This window comes from Gossypium hirsutum, chromosome D07 (assembly GCF_007990345.1).
Source record: "Gossypium hirsutum isolate 1008001.06 chromosome D07, Gossypium_hirsutum_v2.1, whole genome shotgun sequence".
Taxonomy (NCBI): domain Eukaryota; kingdom Viridiplantae; phylum Streptophyta; class Magnoliopsida; order Malvales; family Malvaceae; genus Gossypium; species Gossypium hirsutum.
This window is the reverse complement of record NC_053443.1, coordinates 54,441,418-54,458,609: the sequence shown is the minus strand read 5'-3', so window position 1 is coordinate 54,458,609 and position 17,192 is coordinate 54,441,418.

The window sequence follows — 17,192 nt, the reverse complement described above, 5'->3', positions numbered from 1 at the left end:
TATATAAAAGCATAAATATAGACAAAATTCAAGGTGAGAAATGATTAGAAGTTGGGCCATCCAATACAACAACCTCACTCAATGAAAGTCCCCATTTCCATCTTTTTAATCTATTGATATCACTTGACCATGTTGAATGGTAATTGTGTTGGGTGGCATATATATACACATATACATAAATGTATATGTGCATATATAAACTTCTACTTTGCTCTTCTAGTGGAATCTCTATTAAAGAACGGTATTGCTAATGGTAGTCTGATTGAATTATGATTAATCAGTAGTTTGTTCAAATAAATTTGAAATATTAGAATTCACCATGTACTGAGAACTCATAATGCTGATTGAATAGTCAAGTGCATGAATAGAGATCATCGATTTTGATATTGTTTGAGGAACCCCTGTCTCTAGTACAAGAGGCTTTGCTTTCTAATAATGATACATTTACACAAGTTTGATTCATTTTTAATGTAATCGCTTAATATTGTTTTTTTCTACCAAAAAATATTTTACTTTATTAAACAAATGGTTCAATTTCAACTATGAAATTGTTTTTATATATTCTTTATATGTGTTTTTAATTTTTATCTTTAAATTTATAATATAAATAAGTAAGAATTTGAAAAAAAAATCAACGGATCAATATAATTTTTATTGTTTATTATATTATTAGATTTTTCATTTTTAAACATTTTTTAAATATATCTTATTTATAAATAATTTTTTTATTCTAATAGAATAATTAATTAAAAATTATTGGACAAGTACTTATAAATACAAATTCAAATTACTTTTATTAAATGAATTTATATAATAATAATAAAATAAATAAATTTTATTTTGAATTACTTTCTATTTAAATTATTATGTTTTACAAAAATTTTATTACTTTCTTTTTTATGAATCACAATAATATGACAAAGCCCAAACAACCAACTCAGCTAGCACACTTTGAATCCAAACCACACCTGAGGCAGTGAACATTCTTGACTATCAGGCTATCACATAGGGTTCATAAAAATTATATTACTTTAGTTTTAGATAACCATTTTTTAGTTATTTACATAATTAGTAACTTTATATTTTATATGTATAATTTTATAAATAATATGTTTTTTATAATCTAATCTAATATATTATATTTATATATTATCTAAAAACTATCATGGTCAAATTATTTGCTATTAAAAAAATAAAATTTGAATTGCAAGGAGTTTACAATATATTAAACTAATTTCATATATCATACGATGAATGAGTTTGATTGTACGTATTAATTAAAATATGTTATTATTTATTTTAGTATAATTTTTTTTTTAAAAGTTGCATCATAAATTTGAAAATTTTAAAAACAAACTAATAAATATTTAGAAAAATCAATTAACATATAAATATAATTCAAAAAACTTATACTAATAAGAAAGGTATAAAACAATGTTAATTTATGTTATATTAATAAAAATTATTTTTTAATAAGGTTTACTTAAAGTCATTTAATATATAATATATAATATATTTAATGTAAGTAATATTTAAAATAAACAATATTTTATAAATAAAAGAAGATGAAAATAATATAAAAATTTAGGACTATATTAGACAGTAAATATAATATTAAAATAAAATAAAAAAGGTAAAATAACATGAATCAGTTATAATAATGATTTATGATAAGTACGAAAGATATTTATATTAAATTGTTTAAATAGGAAAGATATTTACATTAAATTAATAAATTCATTTAATAATGATGATTAAAAAAAAATTATTGACTAGTGACAAAAGTATTATATTGTAGGCATAAGAGCTTAGGTTCGATTCCAAGCAACCTCATTCCCCACCTTCATTATAAAAAAAAAAGTCTAAAAAAAAAACAAACTAACATGATACTATATTGTGTCTTACATATCTCTTCACTAACAAATTTCATTCTTTTTACCGATGATTTTTTAGATGCTATTAACGGGTGTTATTTATAGATCTAAACTTGAATTTTAATTATTATATAACTCTAACATAAACTAAGTGATAAATAAATCTTTTTGAGATACAAGGGCGAATCTAGGGGGGCTGGCAGGGGCCTCGGCTCCCCGAAACCCTTTAAAATTTTAAATTAATAAAGGTAAAATTACACTTTGGCCTCCCTAAAATGATAAAATAAAAAATTTTATCATTAAAATTTATATTTTTACTATTGTAAAAATTATAATTTAATTCCGACCCCCTAAAAAAATTTCTGGCTCTGCCCCTGTTGACGTACTTTTAACTTATTAATGCTTACAAAATAAACAACTTAAAAAAAAAAACCCATAATATTATATTATGTCTTATATCTCTCTAGTGCCATTGTTGTTAGAATATTTATTTTTGAGATGCTTTTAACTTCTTAATGTTAACAAATTCCATTCTTTTTATCTATTATTTTTTAGATGCTACAATGGATGTTATAGATCTAAACTTAAATTTTAATTGTTATATAACTCTAACACTAACTAAGTGATAAATAAAACATAAAATCAATCGATATTTATATACTTAGACTTCTATTCAAGTTATAATTTTATTTTTTTACATTAAAAAATATAAAAATAAAAAAATTACTTATAAAATAAAAAATTCAGAATTTTTAAATATCGATTTAATAATATGATAGCAAATAAAGGGTATTCTCGTCGGTTCAAAAATATTTTCAAACGCATACTTATATATATAGAGATATATAGATTATAGATGAAGTATTTAAACAGAGTAATTTCATAGTAGTTAAATTATTTTTAAATGAACACCATGTGATGGCTTGACCGTTAATGATGTTCATCGCTCTAAGTATGACCTGGGTTTAAGTCGCGTTATTCGTGTTTGTTGTTTGAGCTTTGCCCTGTTATTATAATTCACTAAAAAAATTTATTTTTAAATATTAATATGTTTTAACATTATAATAAATTATATTTGAAAACAATTTTTAAAACTCCTATTAAAAATGAATTTAATATTATATTTGAATTTCTAATGAATTGATGAGAATTTAAAAATGAGGACTAATTAGATAATTAAAAAAAGGGAGCACCATATATGAAATGTTAGAAACATAGAGGGGTTTATTTTGCAATTTTCCCTTCCATCCATCCTTTCAATACAATATTTATTTTTATTCTTTCATTTTTTTCCATTTGGCTTAAAAAAAAAACCTTTAAACCTTTTTTCCTTTTCTTCATGTTCTTTATATTCTTACCCCCTGTTCTCTTCATTTGGTCAAACATTGGTTCTAGAAAGATTCTATTTTCTTTTATACGGCATTGGAATCTGAAAATAGATTCCAATACCGTATAAACACGTCCACTTGAAAAATAAAATAGTTTGGACAAAAATAAGAGGACCAAAAAATGAATTTGAAAGTAAAATTGAAGATCTATTTTTTATATGGGCCGGGTTCTGGAAATTTTTTTTTGACTCGAGTCCAGTCTCACTCAACCCAAATACTGTGTTATAAAAAAAATATTTATATTAGATCACTTATTCAATTACAATTAAACTCATTATCAAAACTTAAAAAACAAAAAACTTACTTACCTAAATAATTCAACCAAAATATAAAATTTAAAAATTATATTTAAGACAATAAAATATTTATTATATTTATTTGTATTTTTTAACATAATAAAATATTTATTACATTTATGGTAGTGTTTTTTAATAAAAATACTTTTTAATATATTTTTAATGTGTTAGAATACTTTTATTTTAGCATTTTTTTAGTATATTTAGTGTATTATATTTTTTTAAAATTTTTATTTTAAAATCAAAATCAATCTAAAATAAATAAATATAGGTGGACTAGGTCAATCTCAAGTTTATCTTTCTTAAATTGGGCCAGGTTTGAATAAAAAGTAAGCTCATTTTCTTGTCAAACTGAACCCAAACTTAAAATATTGATCTAGATATTTTGCATGGACTCAATTCGGCCTATGAGTACCTCTCCGTGTAACTAAAAAGTATAAGGATGAATCTTTTTAAAAAAATTGGTTTAACAAAACTTTTGGGCTTTTCTAAAGATTCTATTTTTCTTTTATCATTTTCATTTATTTTAATCTTATTCTGTTTTATTATGTTTTCTTCTAAGCTTTTATTCATTTTTTTAATCCGATCAAACCCTAGCGCCGGAAAAAATGTAGTATTTCGGGAAGGGCTCTTTTATAAAAATAACCTAAATTATTTTAGTAATTATAAAAATATTTATTTTTTTATTATGTACGTAAATGACCTGAAATGAATAGTAGAAGTGAGTGGAGTTAAAGAGATTAATGCTACCCACTTATCACGTCAATCGATCATTAACTACTAGAATTAAAAAATTAATTTTTTGGACGGAACCAATCTATTTGGCGTGACCAATGGTAGAATAGTGGTAGAGCCAAATAGATTAACGTCACCACTTTTATTTTGTCAGACCCTTTTTAAAGTGATTTTTATTTTTTTAAGACTCAAATTATTATTTTTTATTTGGTGGTACCATAGAGAATAATGTGATCACCATGCTGCCAACTTTTTTTTAGTGTTTTCAATAGAAAATTTATTTTTTTATAACTTATAATATCATATTAAAAGTTGCATATGTGTTTATGAATATTTAAAAATATAAGTTAATTTTAAATAAAAACTTAACACTAAAGACTTAAAGCTAAAATTAAACACTAATAGTTTCAAATTAAACTTAAAGAAAATAATTTATTTTTCAAAGATTGAAGTATGATTATAATTTTCATTTTCATAAGATCATAAAAGAATTATTTTTTATTAATTTAAAAAAAAACTCAAAAAAATAAAAAAAATTACTGGCAATATGGTAGTCACGCTATTCTCTATGACACCATCAAGTAAAAAAATAATGAGTTAAAAGAAAAAGTCTGACACAATAAAAGTGGTGACACCGATCTATTTGGCTCCACCACTATTATACCATTGGTCATGCCAAATAGATTGGCTCCTCCACAAAATTTATTTTATGCCCCATGAAATACATGAAAATATTAGTATTGGAGGTGATATTTATACAGGTGACGTCAAATAGATTGGCTTTATCAAAAAAATTATTATTTTTAATTCTAGCAGCCAATGATTAGTTGACGTGACAAGTGGGTCATGCCAATCTCTTTGATTTCACCCACATTCGCTATTAGTTTCAGGTCATTTACGTATATAATAAAAAAATTAGATTATTTTGTAATTAATAAAAATTTTGGGTTATTTTTATAAAAAAAGCCAACAGAAAACTGAAAAGTCACGAGGGAAATTTTCTTAAGAAAATTTATAGGAAAAGTTAAATTAAATTAAATAATAAAAATAATTTAATATGGATTTATAACAAATAATAGTAATAATCCCTTTATAAGCATTTTGAATATTGTTAATTCTAGAATAGATACGACATTGGAATAAGAACTAAGAAGAAAAATTGCACATAACTTGAATTACATGTTGAAAGTGAAAGAGCTAAATTGAAAATCAACAGTAAATTATTGTGCTTTTCCACCAGTCTCCCCTTTTTTTGATGTCTGGAAATATATTACTGAGTTTAAAACAATATAGGATATTACTAGAATTATTTTTAGGTTAGGTCATCGGTATAAGTCCGAAAATTTGTCCAAAAAATAAAAGGGTTTGAATAAAATATGAAATCTTAAAAGTAAATTTTTTTGTAAAATTTAGGAACTATTTTCTATATGAGTCAAGCATTGGGTAAGATTTTTTTGGCTCAAACCTAACCCGAATATATTTTGTTATAAAAAAATATTATACTAATTATATATGTTAAATAATAATTATATATATTAAATCATTGATCCAATAACAATTAAATCGATTATCCAGAATCTATAAAAAATGTACCCAATTAAATAACTCAACTCAAAGTATAAAATTTTAAAAATTATGGTTAATACGATAAAAATATTTATTACATTTATTTGTGGTTTTTAATGTAATAATTTTTATTGTGTCATAAAACTTTTATTTTAGCATTTTTTTAGTTCATTTAGGATATTATATTTTTTAAAATTAATCTAATAAAATCAAATATGAGTAGGCCGGGTTAGATCTACATTTACCTTTCTTAAATTAGGTTGGACTTTGGCAAAAAAAAAAACTCATTTTCTAAGTCAGGTCAAATCCAAATTTAAAAAATTGATCTAAATACTTTGCATGTCCTGACCGACCCGTAAACACCTCTAAATATTATAATTACTAACATGTTATTTTCTAATTGAGAGGAAACTCTCTTATCTTCAAAAATAATAAATTAATTTTTGTTTTCTAAAGTCAAACTCATTAGGATTTATCTTTTATTATATCTATTTATTTTTTACACGATGTCTAGAATAATCTGTAATCCCTCCTTAACCTATAAATATTAGTGTAATACGCTTTAGCGCACTCAAATTAATGTTCTATTTCATTAGAAATAATATCAATACCAATTGAGTTAATACGGTAAATATGTCGAATACTTAATTCTTAAATAATGTTAACTTAATTTTTTTTATTTTTTTATTTTTTATTTTATAATATTTCAAATCTATTTATCTTAAACAGTATCTTAAATCTGTTTTTAAATTTCTTTTACCTTTTTAAAATTGTTTTAAAAAAGTAAAAATTATTTTTTGATATCTACTCCGCAAATTAACAGACTCCCGAGAGCAGTGGAAATGGTGGTAGATGATGAGTGTATGAGGATTTCATCCACAACGGACAGATGAAGATAATGCTGCAATGAAACAGGAGGAGGGGAACAAACTCAAAACAGATCTGGTCGTTTATGGCTCCAAGACGATGGTAATGGAAAGGAATGTTGTGCGATGGAGAGAAACCAGAGGCCCCCTGTTGATTTAAACAAATGGGTAGGGAAACAGAGGTACCTTGAATCTGGGTTTGATATGGGTAAAATCCTGTTCGGAGGAGACAGTGGGAAGAAATGGAAGTATCTCCGGCGGTCTGAATCTCATAGATGGGGACTATGGGCAGTCATGCAAGGGATTGGAATGGTGGAAGCTGTTTCGTTTAGAGACATGATTGTCAAAAAAGTGTTGCTTCACATTATAAAAATTATTTTTACATAATAAACTAATTCTAAAACAGTATATAAAGATTAATTTTGTTTTAAAAAGTAAAAATTGTTTAATTGTTATCTTCAGCTGTTTTATTTTACTAAATAAAATAATTTCATTAAAAATAAAAGTCAATCTACATATAAATTGTTTCAAACAATATATTCCCAAAAGGTTTCGTAAATTCAGTAAATAGCATACATTTAAAAGGATTTATTTAAATTTTGACATGAATTTTTTTAATATTTTTTTAATGTACATGTGTTAAACAATAAAGCATGCCACTTGTCACTGTTTAAATTCATCATGAACTTGAAATTTTTAAAAATATTTAAGAATCTTGCTATAATATATGTACGGGTTTAATATGTGTATAAAATTATTTGAAATATAATATATTTATAATATTTTAAAAATATATTATATGTATAAAAGTTGTAGAAGATTAATATTAATATTAGAGATAAATTTATGAATATAAAATTAAATTATAAACATATGATTAATTTCTTATTTATTTAAGTAATTCGTATTATGCAAATTTTAACTTCATGTATATGTAGTAATTTTATTTATTTTACTGATAAATATCTATATAGGTAAAAGAATTAAAAATTTGTTTAAAATTTTGGGCGATATGGACGGCTAGAAATATCTATTTGCATGAGGGAAAACAACGTAGAGGTGAAGAAACAATTCGATTTATCTTGGAGTACTGCGACGATTAATTGATTCGTGGGAAAAGAGTATGCCACTGGTTCTTTTGAACCTTTGAAAAATGCTTAGAGGCATTTCAACACTGCAAGCCTATGGTCCAAATTGATGACACCTGGCTGTACGGAAGGTATCAATAGTGTCTGTTGCTTGGCGTTGCTTAGGACGGTAATCAGAAGATTCTGCCTATAATGTTCGCAACAACTCTCGGAGAAACGACAAATAAACGAGATTTCTTCCTGAGCCGATTGCACCGCTATGTTTGACCGTAGCTTGACATATATGTCATATCAGACAAGGGACCCAAAATACTCTCGGGGATTGATTGTCACGAATCCCTCTAGGATCGTACTCATCATCGATATTGCATACGATATGTGGGATCCAACTACCATAAAAAAAATCCATTAGCAACTGAGTAAGATCTAGTCATCGACATGAGTTTATAGTTCGAACTATGTATTCACTATACATTGAATATTCATACTGGGTTATTTTATTGCACTAATCGGTAGTTATTTCTTGATAGGTTATGAGCTCGTCCAACATTGATTCAATCAAATGTTGAACAACTTGAGAGCTATTAATACCTACGGTGTGGCGTATGTATCGAATATATCGTTCGAATAGTGGACGCAGTTGTACGACATGGGTCTACGATACAGGCACATGACGTTAAACTTGGTCAAGTTCATCAATTCAATACTAAAGGAGACATGTCATTTGTCAATAACATCGGTTGTCAAAGAGGCATACTTTTGACTGACCATCTTATTTTAGGAGGTAGTCAGCGTATGCTAGAGAGATAGCGGACGGTGGTACATTCTGTAATGACGTGATGAAAAAGATTTGACGAAATACAGCGAGAGCGAACACCATGTATGTAGTGTGCCACACGCATCGGAACCTTGATTTTTGAGTCACGGAGCGTGCTAGGTCCGACTAGGAAATGTCAAGTGCATCATATCGTGTGAACCTAATGGAAGGGACCTGCGATTATGGGAAATTCCAAGCACTTCGGTTTTCATGCGCACATACAATTGTTGCATGTGGGAACATACAGATTGAGTACGAGCCTTTGGTCAACGACATCTACTGACTACAACGCATTCACAGTATGTGGAGTCCTAAATTCGTATATGTCCCAGATGAGAATACGTGGCCACTTGTGTCAAGCACACCGTTCGAGTTGGTACCAAACAAGGACTTGCGTCGCATCCCGATAGGTGGCCCGAATTCCAACCGGATAAGGAACAATATGGATATTCGGGAGAGAGACTGTTAACAAAAATTATGCGGGTATTGTAGAAACCCAAGGCATATGAAGCCAACATGTTATTTGTACAGGGGTACGTTGGGGCCTCAGCGTCGATAACATTACTTTCTACCAAATTTCATATTCATTAACATGTTTCGCATATTTTCATTGGTTCAATTTGTTATTTATTGTTAACTTACGCATAACTCATGATAGATAGCAATAATGACAAATGTATTGTTTGAATGAATAACCTCGATTTTTTTATTAATGACATCTATATTTACATCATAATATTTATAAGAAAAAATACATTCAATCGTGTCGTCGAGGAGAATGTGTGCCGCAAGGCGGTGGACGGTCGCATGGAGGATTTCTACATACAACCAGTCGTACAACCGTAGGTGCAAGCCTATAGAGCTCCTCATCTAGGGGTGAGCATTTGATCGAATCGAATCGAAAATTTTCGAGCTAATCGAGTTTTCGAATCTCATTTTATCATCCTAACTTTATTTGAAGTATTCTCGAATCAAGTCGAGTGAGATGAAATTCGAATCGAATCGAATCGAATATATTTGTTCGAGTTAAATTTTAAAAAATAATTTTGGATCCTTGTAACCATTGTCACCCATCGTAATAAAATTTGTCCACCTTAATCAAATTTTTTATTAACTTTCATCACTTTATAATTTATTTATTATTATTTTATATATTGGTTAGCTTCTTTGCTTGCTTAGTTGTTTCAATTATCTTCAGATTCTTGTCACTATGTATTTTAGAATTAAAAAATATATTAAATGTAAAAATATGATTTTTTAATAAAATTTATTTTAAAAATAAAATGTGAAATTGATAACAATATAAAATTTTAACACAAATATTTTATGGCATAATTAATAATTCAATTTTAATATAAATATTCAATATGACTAAACAATTCAATAATAAAAATAATCTAAAATGTGAAATTTAATTTAATAATATAAATAGTAGATATAAATAAAATTATTACTATTTATGTTTAGTGATTTTTTTGGATAATTTTGATTTTTTATTTGAGAGTAAAGGGTGAGAAGTAAAAGTTTAGGGGAAAAATAAAAAGTTTTGGGGAATAAAAGTTTAAGGGAAAGTAAATAGGGGGAGTAAAATTTTGGATGGAAAATATTAAAAAAAAAATTGGAGGGGGAGGGTTTGGGATAGATGGGAGGTGGGATGGGAAGGGAATAAAAGTTTTAGATGAAAAGTGGGAGGGAGTAAAAATTTTGGGGAAAAATAAAAGGTTTTGAGGGTTTTTGGGAGTAAAATTTTGAGAAAAAATAAATGGGAGAGTAAAATTTTGGTGGGAAATGGATTTTGGGTAGATTGGGGGGTTGGGAGGGGAGTAAAAGTTTTGGGGGGAAAGTGGGAAGGAGTAAAAGTTTTAAGGGAAAAGTAAAAAGGTTTGGGAGTTTGGGGTAAAAATGTAAAATATTATAGTTTGATATTCGAATTATTCGAATTATTCGAGTTATTCGAATTCGAAAACTCAACTCGATTCGAACTCGAAATTCGAAAAAAAATTCGAGTTGATTCGAATAACTCGAATAACTCGATTCGTTTAACTCGAAATTCGAATTTTTTTTCAATTTTTTTGAGTTGAATCGAGTTTTGCTCACCCCTATCCTCATCATCATCATTATCGCCTGAATATGTATCTAGCACGGCCCGTTGGACAATCGTTTCTTCGAGATTTGCAGCATCATCATTTTTCTCAGTGGTCGATTGTTGCATCATCCTCACCTGCCATCGTGTATTTGTCACTCCCACATTTGGTGGTTGCATCGATGAGTCACCCCTGTAAAATAGTGATGCGCGCGGTGTTTGAGTCACTATAAGCGTATAACCATAAGGTGCCCTAAATCTCAGGCACGTCAGAAAGGTACCAGGTATCGACATCGTCATTGATTGTTGCATGGGCATCTACATTAGTATCCTCATCGGTAATGGTTCATACGTCGACGTCTATCCCGATATGGAGTTTAGCATCGACATTTGCATGAGGGTGTAGTATGCAGAGGATGTCGGTGCCACGAAATATGTACTCGCGGGAAAAGAAGAACCAACAACGTGCGATAGTGGTCGTAGTGCAGTGGTTCTTGTGAAAAAAAACATAAGGTTACTTAATTAAATGGGAATAAGTAGAGCAAACTGACCTGGATATTGCATAGCCATAGGCAGTGCACCTTCTATCGAAGTAGATGATGAACCCGTCTCATACGATCACATCCTCTCCTATACGACTATGGGGGTCGACGTTGTCTCTTCATCCGAATTTACTGACTCCTCACCTTCGGTGGTAGCAAATACGACTTACCGATGAATCTGAACTATACCAAGTAATCATCAGCTACCACCAATGAGAAAAATGGTTCGCGAACAAATAAGGATTGCATCCTACAATCCTACGCACCAATGTGTTCCTCTTGCCACACCGCCCAGTCGTTGTTATCCTTCCCCTGCATGTTTACCTAGTGCAGCTCATTCAGGTCTTATGGTAGTGGTGAAATTTATTGCTTCCACCTGAACTGCCATAATACCTGGTCCGATTCGTGTATTTCCACCATCGCGTACACTACCAACGACACATTGGTGTCCCACATCTGCTGATTGTCTAACACTTTCGGCGGGATGTAATATATGAAATCATTGTCGGTCTACAACATCCAAATAAAACTAAAAAAAATTGTAAATATCGTTATGTATGAATTTTTTTACGAATCATTACGTAATTAATATAGGTTCGAAAGAATAAGTAACTAACCTTGGTTTCTGAGCGTTGATCTAATAATAGTCTAATATATTCTAGCTCCTCGAACGGTCCCACATAGCTCGGTTCATGGTTCCACCTATACAAGCGATATGTTAGTTAAAACTATAATAAAAGAATTTATTGTACATACTACATAATTGTTAATAAATAATGTTTTCCTCGTCACCAATGGGAACATATATGGATCGATCACCTTAAGACGTAGAAACAATAGTTGCCACCGGGCCCACGACTGCAATAGGAGTAGGCAACCACCGATTGACGCCACACTCAATACCGTGGCCTGACACATCTTCCAGTATAATGTAGACAATACGAAATATTTCCAACTTAGTTTTCCGCAGTTATTAAAATCCATTAGATGCAGTAGCCACCTTATGTGCACCAAAATTGGAGATTTGTCAGGCATTAAAATTCCCCCGATTAACCTCATGATGTATGCTCGAACATATTATTCTATGACCTCCTCCGTTCAGTCTTTAGGGAGCTCGTTGAAATTATCCTTCAACTAGTTTATCGATATTTGACCACCTTCGAACTTGTCTGGGACCTTCCCCAACAGTGTTGTGCAAAGGTCCATTTTACCTGGAACGATCGCTGATACCATGATGACTAGTCCATCCACTGGTAGACTGAGTTGTAGTACTACATCCTCGAGTGTGATTGTACACTCGTTACATGGAAGGTGGAAAGTGTGTTTCGGGCCTCCATCTTTTCACCAATGCATTGATTAGTGCTAAATCGAGTTTGTAACCCCCGGACATACGAGGCACATGTAAGAATCTAGTCGCTTGCAAGTGGCCACGAATTTCAGGGATAGCAGGCTTTCCCATATTATGACTGAACCCTCCAGAACACGATCATTTGCCTATTTACACAATAAAAATTAATTTAAATTAAAAAAATAAATTTAACATTATTAAAATTAACAAAATTTAAATTTCTGTCTTACCATTACTACTTGGGTGGCGGAAATATGCTGGTTGTCGAAGTGGATTAGAGAGGTGGACATTCATGGAAAATCAATTTTGAACAAATACAATATGAGATAATTAATAAAAACATTATTTTAAAATGAAAATATCGAGCACAATCAAAATGAAAGAGTTGAAAGATGGATGTGAATGAAAAAAAAATGAAATTTGGGGGGTATTTATAAGGTAAAAAAACTAGTATTTATAAGGTAAAAAAAACTTACCGTTGGAATTTAAAATTTTTTTTAACCATTGGTGCGACCATTGCTTTTTGAATGTTGAGGGAAAGCGCATCCAGCTAGGTGCTCTTTCCTAACACTTGTGCAGAAAACTCACCCAGCTAGACTCACTTTCCATTACTCTCTCTTGAAATCGGTCTATTTCCCTAATTAAATTTAAAAATGGCCTAAAGGCCTAATTAATTAAGAAAACGACCTATTGGCCTTATTTAGCCTATATATTACAATTACAACATGGTTTTAAGATTCATTCAAAATTTCATGTTTCTCAATTGAAGAAGCATGTTATCAAGCTGAACTGCTAGTGCTAGGATTTGATGGAACCATGTCAAAGAACATCTTATTATTTTGGGGAAGGATGATTAAGCGGAGAAATAAAGTAATCATTAAGGTGTTGATCTAGTGGCACGGGCTGCACAAAAAAACTCGCGAGCAAAGCACACTCTGATGTTTCCTATTGTTTATTGGGGGTCATTCAACCTAACAGGACTAACCCATTGCTTGAAAGATATTCAAGACCCATCTACTTGGATTTTGGCTAAAATTGTAAACATTATACTAGGGTAATTATTGTAAAATCTTAAATGATGAACATGTATAGAATTGGAATCCCTTAGGAATCTCTTTTTTTATAGGAACTATTCTCAGCCATTAATGTAATTTGATCTGTACCGTTGGTTTTGGGGGAGCTCAACTATAATAGAGGTCTTCCCCTCATTTATATTCATTCTATTCTTGAGTTATACGGAGAGTATTTACTCAAACACTTGGTGTGCAACAATTCTCTTTAGCTTTTCTATTTGTTCCTTACTCTTTCGCTTTCGTTTTGAATTTGCTTTTTTTTTTTGCTTCGATACCTTAGAGAATTTTTGCTATAATTCTCACTTTTCAAGAGTAAGTTGATTTAGGTAGGATTTAAACCCAAAAAATTGCCTAAGGCCGCGTGTTTGCCAGACTAAAGATCTAGCCTCGTAACAGTGTATTCTTTAAAGACGCTATAGATGAAGAATTTTTCAAATAAATTATAAAGCATCATGTGCTAAGTTAAAATTACCAAAGGTTAAGTTGAGATTACTGTGGATTAAACTGGTAATATCATATATTGTGTCATGATTATTTTCTGTTATGAATTTAAATTAACTAAGAGATAAATAAAAAATATATTATCATTAACTAAAAAAATTAAGTGATAATATTAAATGACTATTTTATCTTTAATTAATTAAATTAATAAAAGATAAATACTAAATAAAAAGTGTAGAAAATTCAAATGAAGAAGTAATTTTTTTTATTTAAGTAATTTACACTATAAAAGGGACCACCTTCAAGTTAATCTATACATTCATAAGTTTATAAGTCCAAAAAGTTCTTTGAAAAAGTCTATGAAGAAACCAAAAAATTTGAAAAAATTCTAACAAACGGAATATTCGTTCTGAAGAAAAATCGTCTTTCCATCCAATTCAACTGAAAAAATAAGATCCAAATTCGTTTCAAGAGCAAGTCAACACAACACCTGAAACAACCTGCATACTTCCAAGATTAAGTCTAGATGAACCCTGGAGCGAAGTCAAACCAGAGAGAAGAATCAAAAGAGCTTTCTTTGCAATAAAGAAATCCAAATATTGTAACTCTTTTCAAAGTTGATAAATAAAATTTGATTCTAAAATTTTTAAGTTAATTTATGATGGTTATCGAATCCACCAAAAATAAATTCTACGTAGAGTTAATCCCAAACAAATGAACATTAAATCTATGTATAAGTAAATAATAAAAATAAAATCAAAACTAATTATGAATAAACCAACAAAATGAAAAGTCTAGCCCTAGGCACGATATTGACTCCATCCTCGAACTGATCCCAAACAATAGATTTTCTCCTTTAATTAATAAGTCTATTATAGTGATCTTCAAACCATTAGCCCTTCCGTATGAAAGTTAATTGCAGGAACAACCTGACAGCTAATCCTTACTAAGCAAACAATCTTGAAATTAACTTCAACTTCCATGACATAATTTCTCGACATCCTTACGAACTACAAGGACTTAACTTAAATTAACAGTCTCAACTATGTAAATCTACTTAAAAAAAACTTAAAGGATGGAGGAGTTAGACACCTCCCTCCTTTTTAGTAAAAATAAAATCCTAAAAATAAATCTAATCCCAATTCATCTTTTAAATATATATCTTTCCAAATGAAAATAATAAAAATAATTATTAAAATAAAATAATCTTGAATTCTAAAAGTTTCAGTACATCAACTCGAGCTCCCGTGCCTAGTCTTTCATACGACTTACGATTTAACTTGTTTTCCAAATCTTTGGACAATTATTATACCTACATTTAAATATCAAAATTAATAGAACTCATATATAAATTTATTTAAAATAATTAATAAAAATATATTAATTAAATATAATTTATGACTCGAAATTTGTGTGAACGAATTCTATTTGGAAAGTCTTCACAATATTAAAAGGCTTTTTGGGTTTCATCCTTAGAAATAATTGAATTTGTTAAAAGAAGAGAGAAATAGAAATGTAATAATATCGAAGCCCTTCGCAACAATTTTCTAGTTCTTCTCTTTTATTCTTCTATTTCTCCTCGTTATTGAGGGAGCTATAGATAAATTATAAATTATTGTGAAATTAAAGTACAATTTTATTATAATTAATATGTAATTTTATAAAAATTTAAAATAACAAAATGATAAATCTGCTATTTTAGGGTGCCGAGGCCGCTAGTTTCCTCTTCTTGTGTAACAACACAAATAATATAAATACGCAAATTAGAATCTAAAATAAATAATTATAACACAATATTAATAATATGAAACATAATAACTCAAAATTGAAAAAAAAATACATAATTAAAATATGATAGGATTGTAATCTCAAAATAATGTGATATATATAAAAAAAACCTGTAAGATTTAAAATGACTTAACCACAAAATTACATGAAAAGAATGTCCAAAATAATCATATTTCTTTATTTACTCCTTTCATTGAGTGCAGCATGATGATTCCTAATTTATATTTTATGATACAATGCCTAGAATTATCTATAGTCCCTCCTTAATCTTTAAATAAGAGGATAATGCGCTCAGTACACTTGAACCTACATCCTTCTATAATGGTAACAATATTAATACTAACTGAGCTAAAACTCAATTGACCAGATAATCATATTTTTTAAGTGGATAACATACTTACCCAAACCATCATTAAATTTAGTGGCATGTATCATGTGACAATTTAGGTGTATAGCAATATATCCATGCTTTTGGTTGGAGAGGTAGGTATTGATAGAATATCCAATAATGGGTTGGTATTGTCAAGCTTCAAAAAAATAAAAAATAAAAAATCCCATTTTCATGATAGTTTGACTTATTATATTATAGTACATTAATGTAGATCAATACAAGAAATGAAATATAATATTCTTAGCAACTTCAAAATATTCATATAGTTTATATTTAAAAGATTTAATTTTCCATTATTAGTTTGAAAATTAAGAGTTTAACAATTTAAATGCACGAAATTATAAAAAAAATATCCAACAATTTATATACAACAAATTAACAAAAATTAATAGTTTAAGTTTATGATTTTATTAATATATGTCTGTTTTACAGTTCAAATTTGGGGTTTATAACTGTCCCTCCTAACAATGTCATCGTTCAACAATTTATATACAACAAATTAACAAAAATTAATAGTTCAAGTTTATGTGTTTACTAATACATCTTTAATTTATAGTTCATATTTGGGGTTCATAATTACCTATTTTTACAATGTCATTTTTAAGGCTTGAACTTTTTAGGGGTTCATAACTATTCCTCCTAACAATATCATCGTTCAACAATTTATATACAACAAATTAACAAAAAATAATAGTTCAAGTTTATGTGTTTTCTTAATACATATCTAATTTATGGTTCATATTTAGGATTTATGACTACCTATTTTTACAATATTATTTTGAAGATTCTTCAAAATGTAACGTGACTTGTCATTATATCCAATTACTAGATACTGGATCGGATATGCATATCAATCAAAATTACTAAAAATCTCAAATGGACCAGAAAAATAAAAA